The sequence below is a fragment of the Lactuca sativa genome, chromosome 5 (genome assembly GCF_002870075.4).
Source record: "Lactuca sativa cultivar Salinas chromosome 5, Lsat_Salinas_v11, whole genome shotgun sequence".
NCBI lineage: Eukaryota > Viridiplantae > Streptophyta > Magnoliopsida > Asterales > Asteraceae > Lactuca > Lactuca sativa.
Genome location: NC_056627.2, coordinates 26,282,518 through 26,297,976, shown reverse-complemented (window position 1 = coordinate 26,297,976; position 15,459 = coordinate 26,282,518).

Below are 15,459 nucleotides of genomic sequence, written 5' to 3'. Positions count from 1 at the left end.
GCATCTATACAAGCCCATACATAACATCTAACTACGTTTGAGTGTGTTACAAGTGGAAATATATCGTGAAGTATAACCAAGTCGTGATGTATAACCGAATCGTGTGGAATAACCGAATCGTGAAGTATAAGTGTACAGTGTGGTATAACCGGATCGTGAAGTATAAGTGTACAGTGTGGAATGGCCGAATCGTGAAGTATAAGTGTACAATGTGGAATAACTGGATCATGAAGTACAGGTGTACAGTGTGCTATAACCGAATCGTGAAGTATAAGTGTACCCAATATAAGTGTATCACAAAGTGGAAGCAAAAACAAGTGAAGTAAGAGCGTCTACTAGGCAAAAGCAACTACAAGTATAAGCGAAATAGAGGCAATCACAAGTATAAACGCATCACGAAGTGAAAACGTTATCAAGTGGGAGTTTAAACTAAGAGGGAGTATCAAAACATGGAAGAAAACCTTTATACTTGAGAAAATCACAACTTGGTGTTCTTTGGTAAAATAAGTTTGAAAACCTTTAGAAATTCTTTGGAAACTTTTCATAAACCAGCTTAAAATGAACTTTGATAAAACAGTTTAAGTAAGAGTTTTTGAACAAGTGAAAACCATTTGGAAAACCATTTATAGTATCCTACATGGTAAAACAGTTTTACAGTGTGGTAAATCCTTGTGCATGCGGGTTATCAATCACATGTGATTGATATGATAACTGGCATGTCTAACTTGTATTCCCCCCTATAAAACATGTAAAAGCATTTAAAAGGTTCATTCAGGGGTATGAACTCACCTAGTGTAAGTGGATCCGACGAAGGTGCCGGTTGGGTGCTCGGTGTCAAGTAAAGACTTGGACACACTTAGTGACCTATTTAACATATGATAACATATGTTCACATACAATTAGTACATTTAATACTAATTAAACAAGTATACGCACTCTAAGGAGCGGAAAACACTTTGGTTAAGTGTTTGGGGTGTCCCGGGTAACATTTAAGGGTGTGAATGACTTAGGAATGGAGTTTACTCTTCAAGAGTAAACTCTATACACTTAGTTTGCTGCCCTGGGACAACTCCCCATGAGTTTACGGCCGTAAACTCATGGTGAGGGTGTTCTAGGATTTTTAAAGGCTCTATCTTGATCGTGGAATTATGCTAGGTCTGAATCCAAAAGGTATGAATGGGTTTATGGCATTTAAAGGGACCAAATGGGAGTTTACGGCCCCAACCATGGGAGTTTACAGCCGTAAGCTCCCAAAGACCTCTTCCTTGGATGTTTTAAGTCTTAAATGGTAGAGGATAAAATCCTAAGCATTTTTCCAAGTCGAATGGGGAGTTTAGGGCACCATTATACCTCTTTATAGGAGTTTACGGCCCAGGTATCCTTTCATGAGGGGTTTATGGCCGTGAACTTCTTATGGATTTGTTTTAATTGAGTTTAAGGTCCCTAGCTTGTTTGTGGTTGATTCTAGAATTTAATCCAAGGCCATTGGTGTGTTAAGGGCATTTTTAACACACAAATATGAGTTTACTCCCCATGAAGAGGAGTTTACGGCCCAACCATGTTCTTGGGCAGTGAAATCATGTTTACTCTTCAAAAACCCGTTTCAAGGTGTTCTAAGTCCGAATATGTAAGCCTAAAAATCATATCTAAGCCTTAGGGGCAATTTGGAGGGGTTTTGGGGCTTAAAAACCCCAATACATGGTGTTTACGGTCCAAGAGTGTTCTTGGGCCGTAAAGACATCATTTTGTCCCTAATTTATGTTTTAAACTCGAATTTACAGGCTAGATAAGCTATATAACAAGTTAGGATAGTTTACCTACTCGTTTGGGGCTCGAAACGGACGATTTTTGGCTCGGGAAAAAGTTATATAGAGAGAGTTTAGAGAGAGAGTAAAAAGGTGAAAATGGAGTTTGCTCTCCCTTATATAAGGGTTGGAGTTGAAGCTCAGTGGAAATCTACCCAATACTGTCGTTAAACGGTGCTTTTGGTCGCACCTGATTTAGTGGTCGCAATAAAATTTAACTTTTTCGAACTTAATATGGAAATGTAATTTACATGCTTTTACTTATCTTGTTACGACGAATAACAACATAAGATATAAATAAATAAAACATTTATTTATTTTACGACCTCAAATTAACGGAACTTTTATACAGTGGAATATTCCGTTAACGGTAACGGGGTAATGTGACAGAATAAACTTGGGTTGTCACAACTACAAGAGGGAATGCCCCAAGGCAAGGAGTGCTGGTGGAATAGGAAGAGTGCTGGCAATAGGGCAAAACGAAGCATTAGGTGATCGCATGGTGGTTACGGGTATGTTTCTGCTCAATAATGCTTATGCATGCATACTCTTTGATTGTGGTGCGGAAAGGAGTTTCATGAGTCATAAATTCAAACACATACTAAAACAGAACCATCAATCACTCAATAATATATTTACAGTTGAAATGGCAAACGGTAGGACAGAAAGCATAAACGATATGTACATAGGTTGCACACTAACTCTAAATGAACATTCATTTCAAATCGACTTAATGCCAATCACCATAGAAAGATTTGATGTCATCATCGGTATGGATTGGTTAAGCCTACACCATGCCGATATACTTTGTCATGAAAGGGCCATCTGCCTAAATCTGCCAAAAGGCGAAACTCTTGTAATTTATGGTCACAAACCCGGTTCCGATTTACAAATCATCTCTTGCGTCAAACCCCGGAAATACCTACATAAGCGGTACCATGCCTTCTTAGCCCACGTAGTAGATAAGGAAACAGAAATGAAAGGCATCAAAGACATTCCAGAAGTCTGCGATTTTCCCGATATCTTCTCTAAAGATCTCCCAGGAGTCCCACCAGAACGACAAGTCGACTTCAGGATCGATTTAATTCCCGAAGCTACCCCAACAGCTAAGTCGTCGTATCGTCTGGCGCCAGCTGAGATGCAAGAATTATCCAGTCAATTAAACGAACTGCTCAACAAAGGATGGATCTTCACCAGTCTTGTTCGTAAAGAAGAAGGATGGATCTTTCCGCATGTGCATCGATTAACGGGAACTCAACAAGCTCACTATCAAGAACCGATATCCCTTACCACGCATTGACGACTTCTTCGACCAACTCCAAGGGGCGAGTTCTTTCTCGAAGATCGATTTGAGATCCGGGTATCATCAGTTGCGAGTCTCGGAAAGAGATGTTCCCAAAACAGCCTTTCGAACTCATTATGGTCACTACGAGTCTGTAGTGATTCCCTTTGGATTAACAAATGCACCGGCATTGTTCATGGACTTAATGAATCGGTTGTGTCTTGCATTCCTGGAAAAATTTGTGATCGTGTTCATAGACGATATACTCATCTATTCAAAGAGTAAAGAGGAACATGGTCAACACCTCTGACAAATCTAGGAAACTCTAAGAAATGAAAAGCTATACGCAAAATTCTCAAAGTGCGAATTTTGGATTCGAAAAGTAGATTTCCTAGGTCACATGGTTAGAAAAGACGGGATACACGTGGACCCCTCCAAAATCAAGGCAATCAAGAACTAGTCAGCTCCCAACATCCCAACGGAAATCCGACAATTCTTGGGCCATGCTGGCTACTATCGAAGGTTTATAAAGAACTTCTTGAAGATTGCGAAACCACTTACCACCCTGACCCAAAAGGGTGTTACTTTTAACTGGGAAGAAATACAAGACGCTGAAGCAAGCTCTATGCAGCGCACCTATATTGTCCTTACGATAAGGAGTAAAAGACTTCGTGGTCTACTGTGATGCATCTAATAAAGGTCTTGGATGTGTTCTAATGCACCGAGGAAAGGTTATCGCCTACGCCTCAAGACAACTCAAGACGCACGAGGTCAACTACACTACACACAATCTTGAACTAGGAGCAGTCGTTTTCGCGTTAAAGATCTGGAGACACTATCTCTATTGCACGAAATGCATGATTTTCACCGATCACAAGAGCCTTCAACACATTCTCAATCAAAAGGAACTTAACATGAGGCAAAGACGATGGGTTAAACTGCTGAATGACTACGAATGCGAGATTCGCTATTACCCCGAAAAAGCGAATGTAGTAGCTGACGCTCTTAGTCGAAAGGACTACTCGGGCCGCCGAGTGAAATCATTAACCATGACGATCCATTCACACCTGTCCACACAAATCAAGGAAGCTCAGAAAGAAGCCTTGAGAACAGAGAATGTGGTAGGTGAAGCCTTAAGGGGAATGGATAAGAATATTGAAGTCAAGGGTGACGGAGTTCGTTACTTCGTGGATCGGATCTGGACACCGAAGTTTGGTGGATTCAAAGATGTGGTCATGAATGAGGCTCATAAGACTCAATACTCCGTACATCCAAGTTCGGACAAGATGTATATGGAGCTCAAGAAACTGTATTGGTGGCCGAACATGAAAGCAGAGATCGCTACCTATGTGGGCAAGTGTCTGACTTGCGCCAAGGTCAAAGTAGAGTACCAAAAGCCATCAGGATTGCTACAACAACCCGAAATACCCGAGTGGAAGTGGGAACGGATAACCAGGGACTTCATAACCAAATTACCCAAGACAGCAGGTGGGCTAGACACCATCTGGGTAATCATAGATAGATTAACAAAATCCGTACACTTCCTACCCATAAAGGAAACCGACAAGATGAAAAAGCTAGCTGGAACATACATCCGATAGATTGTACGACTACATGGTGTGCCGATATCCATTATCCTTGACAGGGATAGTAGATTCACCTCGCGATTCTGTCAGTTGCTACAAAAATCTCTTGGAACGAAACTAGACATGAGTACTGCTTACCATCCATAAACCGACGGTCAAAGTGAGAGGACCATACAGACCTTGGAAGTTATGCTAAGAGCTTGTGTAATCGATTTTGGTAAAGCGTGGGATACCCATTTACCACTAGTCGAATTTTCATACAACAATAGCTATCTCTCCAGCATTGAAGTTGCTCAATTCGAAGCCCTCTATGGCCGGAAGTGCAGATCACCACTGTGCTGGGCTGAAGTGGGTGACATGCAACTAGCCAAGGGATAAGTACCCGACAACACTCTCACTGGCACGAAAATCATAAGAGAGACAACCGAGAAAATTGTACAAATTTGTGAACGACTAAAGGCTTCAAGAGATAGACAAAAGAGTTATGCAGACAAAAGATGGAAACCCTTGGAATTTCAGGTTGGGGACCAAGTGCTATTGAAGGTCTCGCCCTAGAAAGGACTAATATGTTTTGGAAAACGTGGGAAACTAAACCCAAGGTATATCGAACCATTCAAGATCCTTGCAAGGATCAGCCCGGTAGCCTACAAACTTCGTCTACCGCAGGAACTCGATAACGTACATCCTACCTTTCATGTGTCAAACTTGAAGAAATGATGTCCGATGAGACCCTCGTCGTCCCTTTAGACGAAATCGAAATCATCGAGATTCTCCACTTTATAGAAGAGCCAATTGAAATCATAGATTGGGAAATTAAAAGAACAAAACAAAGTTTCATACCCATCGTGAAGGTCCGCTGGAATGCAAAGCGAGGACCTGAATACAATTGGGAATGCGAAGATCAGATGAAACACAAGTACCCACATCTTTTTCCGTAATCCACAAGTGTTTTTCTTACATTAAATTTCGGGACGAAAGTTTCTCTAACGGGGGGATGATGTAACAACCCGATATTTCGACTCTTTGTAATGACCTAAAAAGTGAAGTATTTTAACCACTTTGAAATAATGAAATTAAATTCGAAAATAAAATGTACAAAAGTCTCTATTGGGTTACTTACTATGTTAGATACTGTGTCAAGGTTTACAGAAATACTAACAACACTAAAATCCGAGTTATATCGAAGAAGTTATGACCATTCTAAGATTTCCGAGAAAACGGGCAACACCGATTCACGAAAAACACGAAGTTTCAATACAATAGTTTTTAGCTTTAAGTATCTAAATGAATGTTGTAGATATCATTAAATCGTGAGTGTACATAAAAAGAACATCCAAATCTGACTCCGTATGAGGAAGTTATGATTTTTCCAAGATTCGGATATAGCAGTAGACAGCTAAAAATTCGAAATAGAGATCGAGAGGCTTTTGGCCGAAACAACTTAAATAAGAATTGAAGTTCTCAACCAAAGAAGCACAATGGTAAAAGGTCTGGCAAAAACGGACGTCGGATGAAGAAGGGATGGATTTTTAATGGGTTTTTCTAGTCCCGGCCTGTAAAAAATAAATAATTAAAAATATAGTCAGAAATTAGCCGACGAAGTCTAAACGAGAGTTGTAGAGTATATTCTCACCTACACGTGAATATAAAGAACGTCGAAAATGGAGCTCGTACACGAAAGTTACGGATTTTACAAGTTTAAGGCTCAAAATCTGAGGCTGTCAGGTCTGCCACGACGTGGCACAGTTTGCCGCGACCCGGAAAGTGACGGAGGGCGTCCCATTAATGGAAGAGGATAAGATTTTGCTCACCATGACGTGGCACAGTTGTCCACGACGTGACACACCAGAAATGCTCCTATAATAGCAGCTTAAGGGTGCCGGGTTTGGTGCTCATCTCTTTCCATCTAAGTACTGTTACTCTGCGTAATTACCTCGAAAATCCATCCCGAAGCCCCGGTTTTCACACTCAAGTTCCAAAGGAAGGTTCTACACTCCTTAGATTCCCGAGATTCCCGAGAATCCCAAGAAAATCAACTCTTCCAAGTCGAAGTTCTGCTCGATTATCATCTCGCTTTCTCCCATCAATCAAGTGAGTTCATACCCCTATAAACTACACTTTCAAATGTTTTATCAATGCTTTTTATACACTTTTAAGGGGGGGGGGGGAATACAAGTAAACACATGGTTATTATCGTGTGTAACATAAAGTTTCACTATATACTCTTTTTATCAAGTAAATCATATGTGATTCATAACTACTACATGGGAACTTTCGTATGCAATATATATTCTCGATAACGTCTTGTCTTTTGGAAATAAAACATGTTTATACATATACATGAATCAAACACTTTATTTATACTTTAAGTATATGTGATCATTTATGTCACTATAAGTGTTATACTTTACATAACAAGTGAGCATTACACTAGGGTTTACTATACGAACGAAACACACACTTTGAAAAACTATAATAGGTATAGTTTACGAGAAAATCATGAACATTTACATACTAGAAACACTATATCAAAGAGATATTTTCATACACAAGAACAAATGGACATTTTCATACGTAAATCTATTTTATACTAAGTTTTGTGAGACATTTCACATACTTTCGAGTATGCATTTTAAGTCCTATATTATATACCAAAATCCCTTGTAGGGGGAGCGTGATACTTGTGTATAGATCTATACGGGATTGACAATCCCACACCTAAGTTGTTAGCTACAGCTAGGCTGACAGGCCTGGGGTGACAAACGTCATAACTTTCCAACGCTTGAAGAACGTTGTTATAGGCATCCTGGTCAAATAGCATGGTTATAAGACTCACACGGAGTATTAAAAACACATTGATTTACGAGTTTTTCAAATGCCTTAGCGACTTATACATAAACCTACTATTTTAGGCATGAAAATCACTATTGCATTACAAGTTTTGGAACAATTACACTTCCATCTACTATAGTAGAAAATATGGGATTTTCTAGGAACATTCAAACATGTACAAACCATTTCAGTCTATTTCATACAAAAATTGTTACTAAATACTTATGAACTCACCAGCTTAAATGTTGATCTACTCTTTCAAAACTACTTGTATTTCTTAGGAATTTAGTAAAATAGGTAAACAAACAGCTTTTGAAGAAGGAACGTTGTGGCATCAGTTTAGTTTCATTTTGACATCATATTGTAATTTGTTTTGAAACAAGTACCTTTCAACAATGTAAACTTTTAAGTTATATATATGATGGTTGTATTACTTTCTTTACTATGTATTCAATTGTTGTGATACTACATGAAGTCATCTGCCCTCGAACGATTCCGCCGTTCTGGGTTAGGGGTATGACAGGTTCCCTCATTGGCATATATATCAAGGTTTGGGGCTGTGAAGGTTTCCTTAATGGAAGGTTGGATGAGGATGTTTACGTGAGTGAGCTGGAGGGTTTTTGTAGATGCTAAATATCCCAATGGAGTGTGTAAGGATGAGAAATCAATCAATGGATTGAAACAAGCTTCTTGCAAATGGAGTCTTTGCTTTGATGAGAAAGCCAAAGAGTTTGGTTACTCTAGAAGTGAGGATGAATCTTGTGTATATGTCAAAGCTAGTAAGAGTATAGTCACCTTCCTAGTATTATATATTATGACAAACTACTTATAGGAAACTGTTGGATATAGCGTCTAAGTCCATAACTATATATGGTATGTACTTGACCCGACCTGGCATGGTGTAACAACCCGATATTTCAACTCTTTGTAATGACCTAAAAAGTCAAGTATTGTAACCACTTTTGAGTTAATAAAATTAACTTTGATAATAAAATGTCCAAAAAGTTCTATTTAAATTCCCTCTATGTTTAAATGTCATTAAACCATGATCGTACGTAAAAAGAGCGCCCAAATCCGGCTTCGTATATTGTAGTTAAGATTTTTTCCAAGTTCGGCTTAGCAGCAGACAGCTAAAAACTCGAATCGGAGATCGAGCGACTTTTGGCCGGAATGACCTAAACGAGAATCGAAGGTCTCGTCAATGGTAGTTCAACGGTAAAAAGTCTGGCAAAAACCGACGTCAGATAAAGAAGTTATGAATTTTTAAAGAAATTCCTTAATCACGTCATTTTAATAAATAAATAATAAAAATAATTTCATAATTTGCCAACAGAATCTAAACGAAAGTTGTAGATCTTAGTCTCACCTATGCGTGGATATAAAGACCATCGAAAACGGAGTTCGTATGAAGAAGATATGATTTTTTGAAGTTTATTAAATAAATTATATATAAATTTATATCAAAATCCGGTAATATCCAAAGGAGGAGTCAGCGTCCTCATCCGGGTTACGCGCTGCGTACCTTCGTACGCCCCGTGTACCCAAAGGCCTTGGTCTCGGTCCGTCCACATCGCCCCTATGCGAAGCTATCCGACCCGCCGTCCCATCCGAAGCCGAGGCAGTCGAGGACTCGGTCATGCATGACGTACGAGTACGCGCTGCGTACGAGCGTACGCCCCGCGTACCGAGGCCTCTCAGCCCCTATAAAAGGGATGAGGGTTTCCGGAAAAATTGCTCATTTCTTCTCACTACTCTTGCGTTCTACCTCGTTTTCCGTGCCCGTTCAAACTCGAAGCCCTGGTCATTTTTGCTCAAGTCCCGAAGGTCAATTTTACTCCCGAGATTCCCGAGAATCCCGAGAAAAATCCGCTTCCCGAGACGAATCTCTGCCCGGTTTTCCATCTCGCTATCTTCAAACTTCCAAGTGAGTTCATACCCCTACAAACACTCTTTAAATACATTTTTAAATTCTTTCTATACTCTTTTAGGGGGGGGGGGGAATACAAGTAAACATACGGTTATTATTGTGTATTTCATAGAATTTCACTTTACTCGTTTTTATCAAATGAATCACTTGTGATTTAGTACTACTATGTGAAAACTCTTGTCATACTTCGCATGCACTAGATTCATACAAAGTATTTAGAAATTCCAAAGTATTCTTCATTGCTAAACCGTTTTATACATTCTAAAAACTTATGATTTATGCTTTGTCACACATTGTGAAAAAGGATAAACTTTGCATACAAAACTACTACTTTAATACAGACTTAGTTGAGAATCCATGAGACGTGTACATCTTCAAACACTGCCTTTTTGATAAAAGGTATCGCTACAAGTCCTGTCTATAACCAGAGTCTCCCGTACGGAGAACGTGTCAAATGTGTATAGATCTATACGAGAAGTCATGATCCTGCGCCCTGACTGTTAGCTACAGTCCGTCTTTTGGGGTGACAATTTGTCATAACGCTACGACGCCTGAAGAACGTCGCTACAGGCATATTATGTTTAGTATGGTTATAAAACTCATCGGATATACAATTATTATGGTATTATGCTTTTATGAACGAGTAGCTATTAAAACTATTCTTCATCTAACAAGTGCGATCTTCGTATAGCTTTATTATATAAAACTATGCCATAACTTTTAAGCACGTCGGTTGCTTGCGATTTTCGGTCTTAGAGACTGCCAGTTATGTTAGGAAAATAAGGGTTTTTCCTGCATCTAAAACAAACAACTAATAGGAAAATAAGGGATTTTCTTGGTGCAACTATTTACAACTTATAACACGAACATTCATATGCATTTCATACTTTTATAAGAAAATAAGGGTTTTTCTTGGAAAGCACAACAAATCATATCTCAACTATTAGGGAAAATATGAGATTTTCTGGATCTAATACATTCATTTTCAACCCAACGAATCATAACTCTTTTCATTTGAAAATACCGCGTTTTCTGGAAAACATACATGAACTTTCGAATGGCGTATATTTTCTCAAAACACTACTTATGAACTCACCAACTTAATTGTTGACACTTTTTCTTTGAAATAACTTGTATTCTCAGGGAACCGCTAAGCAGGTTCGGAAATCAACTTTTGAGGATTAACGTGCTGACGTTAATTACTTCTTTTGAAAGATGTTTATGTATTTATCTTTTGAACATGTAACGAATACAATTATGTAAACATTTTGGAAACCTTAATATGTATGGTGGTGTGTACTTTCCTTTCTATGAACTGTTATGATACTGAATATGACGTCCTCCGCCCCCGAACGTTTCCATCGTTCTGGTTTGGGGGTGTGACAGATTGGTATCAGAGCACCGTTTATAGTGAATTAAGTATATCAAAACCAATTTTTTTTTGGTATACAACTATAAACTCATCTGGGCAAAAACACTCTGAGAAGAGTCATACTTTTGAAATTAAATTTATTTAGTTTTTGTAAAGTAAGCATGCATTCATCCCGTACTAATAACAGTTTCACATCGGACCATTTTAGAAGTATTATAAATAAGTTGTGCAGTGCAGGTACGCCTTGGGACATGTAATCGGAACTGGGAAGGATATAGCCTGATCAACTATATTTGTCCGAGAGCCGACTAACGTGTGCCGAGGAGTGTCTGCAGTGGACAACAAATTTAAAACTTACCAAAAGCACATCATTACAAAATTCTAAGGGAGTCTTTGTGTTGTCATCAGCTATTAAACTTAAGGGTAAATTTCATGTACTCTAGCTTATAGTCAATTCTTAACCCTATTCTCGTACAGACTAAATGGGTGGATTCCATCACCCCAATGACCCCTACTTTCCCAACCAAGGTAATGGAGGATGGGTCGAAGAAGATTCCGAAGAAGACAAAGAGCCGATAGAATTGGATGAGGGAGATGACTCTGGTACGGATTCAGAGCCAGAGGTTATCAATCCACCGGCCCCACAACCTCCTGTCCATGTGAGGAACTTCCAAGGACCCACTCCTGTGTGGGGAAGTCACCTCCACCATTGGAGCCAACAACAAAGCTTGCGCCCTCCCTACGGCATGTGCCGAGACTTTTATGATGTCAGAGGCGGGGGATCGGCAGACCGAGCACTTCCAGTCATGGTTGGCAAACTAGCCAACCAATGCTATCAATCCGGAGTTCAAGCCAACCAGATCCGCGAGATCAACGTAGAAGTGCAGGTCCACACTTCTGACATCCGTAGGCTGGATGGAATTCAGGACCATGCCCAACTCCAATCTGAGGCATTTTAGGCACAGATGATTGCAGCCCTAGCCGAGTTAAGGGAGCAACAAGCCGCTTTTGATCGGCGTCTAATGGAATCGAAGCAATCAGATGCGGAGTCAAGCTCCAAGCCAACCTACGTCGCAAATAGTGCTTGCCAGGATTTCAAATTTTGTTATAAATTAGGACTTCAGATAAGAATATTATTTCTTTAAAACTTTCTGTAATCGGAGACCTTTAGAAAGGTCAAAAAGTTTTGTCTAAACTCGGATGTAACACAACTATATGTTTAATATATATAGGGCATATCTCTTTCTCGTTTTAATTATGTGTAGTCCGTGCAATTCATAAGTACATCTATTCAAACATTATTAACGAATCAAGCTCAAAACCCAGTGTTGGCCAAACCAAATTCTTAATCTATTTAAGGTAGTTAACTTAATATCATTCAACTCGCAAACCACCGAAACTTATAATATCTCATTTTCTTTTGGCAGCGCAATGCCTCCTCGTAGATCAGCACGTACCAACGCAACCCCACCACCACCTCCACCACTAACTTATGATCCGGCAATGGTCCAGGCTGCTATCACAGCAGCAGTAGCAGCAGCCCTCTCTCAAATAAACTCCAATGCAAATGGAGGTACAAGAAGCAGCACGAATCATCCCAATCGTGGTACCGGCCAAGGCCATGTAAGGGAATGTACCTACAAGGAGTTCTCCAACTCAAAACCAAAGACTTTTAATGGCAGTGGAGGAGCCATTGCACTAATGCAATGGTTCGAAAAGACCGAAACAGTCTTCGAGATCTGCTCGTACCAAGAAACAACAAGTCGTAGCGACCCACGCTATTACTGTACCTACCAACTCTGCCCCCTAGAGTTCATACAATGGAAAACTACTGAAATGTAACCAGTGCAACTTCCACCACCACGGTCTCTGCCGTGACCTTCAATGCACCAGGTGCAATAAGAAGGGTCATACAGCCCGCTATTGCAAAGAGCCAACCCAAGAATCTGCCCCCACTGCTAATACCGGAATAAGCCGCGCCTGCTTTGAGTGCGGAGGCACAAGGCACTACCGCAGGGACTGCCCGAAGGCAAACAACAGGAATACCGGCGTAAGGGGCCGAGTTTTCGCAATGGGACAAGATGAAGCCATTACGGACCCTACTGTTGTTACGGGTACGTTTCTTCTCGATAACTCGTATGCATGCATTTTGTTTGATAGTGGAGCGGAAAGGAGTTTTGTGAGTCATGACTTTAAAGGCATGCTAAAACCAATACCACAATCATTAAGTGCACCATTCATAGTAGAAATGGCCAACGGGAAAACCGAAGGCACTAAGGAGATATATTTAAACTGCACCCTAACTTTAAACGATAATCTCTTTCAAATCAACCTCATGCCAGTCTCGATTAAGAGTTTCGATGTCATCATTGGCATGGATTGGCTGAGTTCACATCGTGTGGACATTTTATGTTACGATAAGGCCGTTCTCCTTAATCTGCCAACCGGCGAAACCTTCCTTGTCTTGGGCGACAAACCTAGTACCACTCTTAGTATCATCTCCAGTATCCAAGCTCAGAAGTACCTACGCAAGGAGTGTCACGCGTTTTTAGCACATGTTGTAGATGTGAAACGCGAAGTCCAGGACGTCAAGGAGGTGCCCGACGTATGCGATTTTCCCGACGTGTTTCCCGAGGACCTTCCAGGAATACCACCCGCAAGACAAGTCGAATTCAGAATCGATCTGGTTCCCGGAGCTACCCCAGTAGCCAAAGCACCCTATCGATTAGCCCCGGCAGAGAGGAAGGAGCTATCCAGCCAACTGAATGAACTACTTGGAAAAGGATTCATCAGACTGAGCTTCTCGCCATGGGGAGCACCCGTGTTGTTCGTGAAAAAGAAAGATGGATCGTTCAGGATGTGCATCGACTACCGAGAACTCAACAAACTTACCATCAAGAACTGATACCCCCTACCCCGAATCGACGACTTATTCGATCAGCTCCAAGGAGCCAACTATTTCTCCAAGATCGATCTAAGGTCGGGATATCACCAGCTGCGAGTCCTAGAGAGTGATGTTCCCAAGACGGCCTTCCGAACGAGATACGGACATTATGAGTTCGTAGTGATGCCGTTCGAACTAACCAATGCCCCGGCCGTATTCATGGATCTAATGAATCGGGTATGTCATCCATTCTTGGATAAATTTGTGATAGTATTCATAGACGATATACTCATTTATTCAAAGAATAAAGAGGAACATAGTCAACACCTGAGACAAGTCTTAGAGACGTTACGAACTGAGAGACTTTATGCAAAATTCTCAAAATGTGAGTTTTGGATTAGTAAGGTGGACTTCCTCGGTCACGTGGTCAGCAAGGAAGGAATCCACGTGGACCCCTCAAAGATCAAGACTACCGAAAACTGGTCTGCACCAACCACACCAACCGAAATTCGCCAGTTTCTAGGTCTTGCTGGTTATTATCGAAGGTTCATCCAGAATTTCTCCCAGCATCGCAAAGCCTCTTACCGCTTTAATCCAGAAAGGTGTGACCTACAACTGGGGAGAAAAGCAAGATGCTTTGTTTCAGACTTTGAAACAAGCCCTCTGCAGTGCACGTATCCTTTCTCTTCCGGAAGGGACCGAAGATTTTGTGGTGTATTGCGACGCTTCGAAGCAAGGGCTGGGTTGTGTGCTAATGCAGAGGGGAAAGGTTATTGCATATGCCTCACGACAACTGAAAACGCATGAGGTCAATTACACCACTCATGACTTAGAACTTGGAGCAGTGGTCTTCGCTCTTAAAATCTGGAGGCACTACCTTTAAGGTACCAAGTGCACTATCTTTACAGACCACAAGAGCCTCCAACACATGTTCGACCAGAAGGAGTTAAACATGAGACAACGGCGTTGGGTCGAATTTCTCAACGACTACAAATGTGAGATTCGCTATCATCCGGGAAAGGCAAACGTCGTAGCCGATGCCCTTAGTCGAAAGGAGTACTCTGGCCGAAGAGTGAAGTCATTAGCCATATCGATCCATTCGCACCTGTCAGCGCAAGTCAAGGAAGCTCAAATAGAGGCCTTGAAACCCGAAAACGTGACAGGTGAGGCCCTTAGGGGAATGGACAAGAACTTAGAAATCAAGAGTGACAGAGCACGCTACCTCATGAACCGGATCTGGACACCCAAGTTTGGTGGGTTCAGAGAGGTAGTTATGAGCGAGGCACACAGGACCCCATACTCCGTACACCCAGGGTTAGACAAGATGTATCTAGATCTCAAACAACTCTACTGGTGGCCAAACATGAAAGCGGAGATTGCTACTTATGTGAGCAAGTGTTTAACCTGCGCCAAAATAAAAATAGAACACCAGAAACCCTCAGGTCTACTCCAACAACCTGAAATACCTGAGTGGAAATGGGAGCAGATTTCCATGGACTTCATAACCAAACTTCCCAAAACTCAAAGTGGCCAAGATACTATTTGGGTAATCGTCGACAGATTAACCAAGTCAGCCCATTTCTTACCGATCAAGGAAACTGATAGGATGGAAAAACTATCAAGAACCTACATCCGGGAGATTGTACGACTTCATGGAGTATCGATGTCCATCATCTCAGATAGAGACAGCAGATTCACTTCCAGATTCTGGCAATCATTGCAAAAATCCATGGGAACAAGGTTGGACATGAGTACAGCATACCACCCGCAA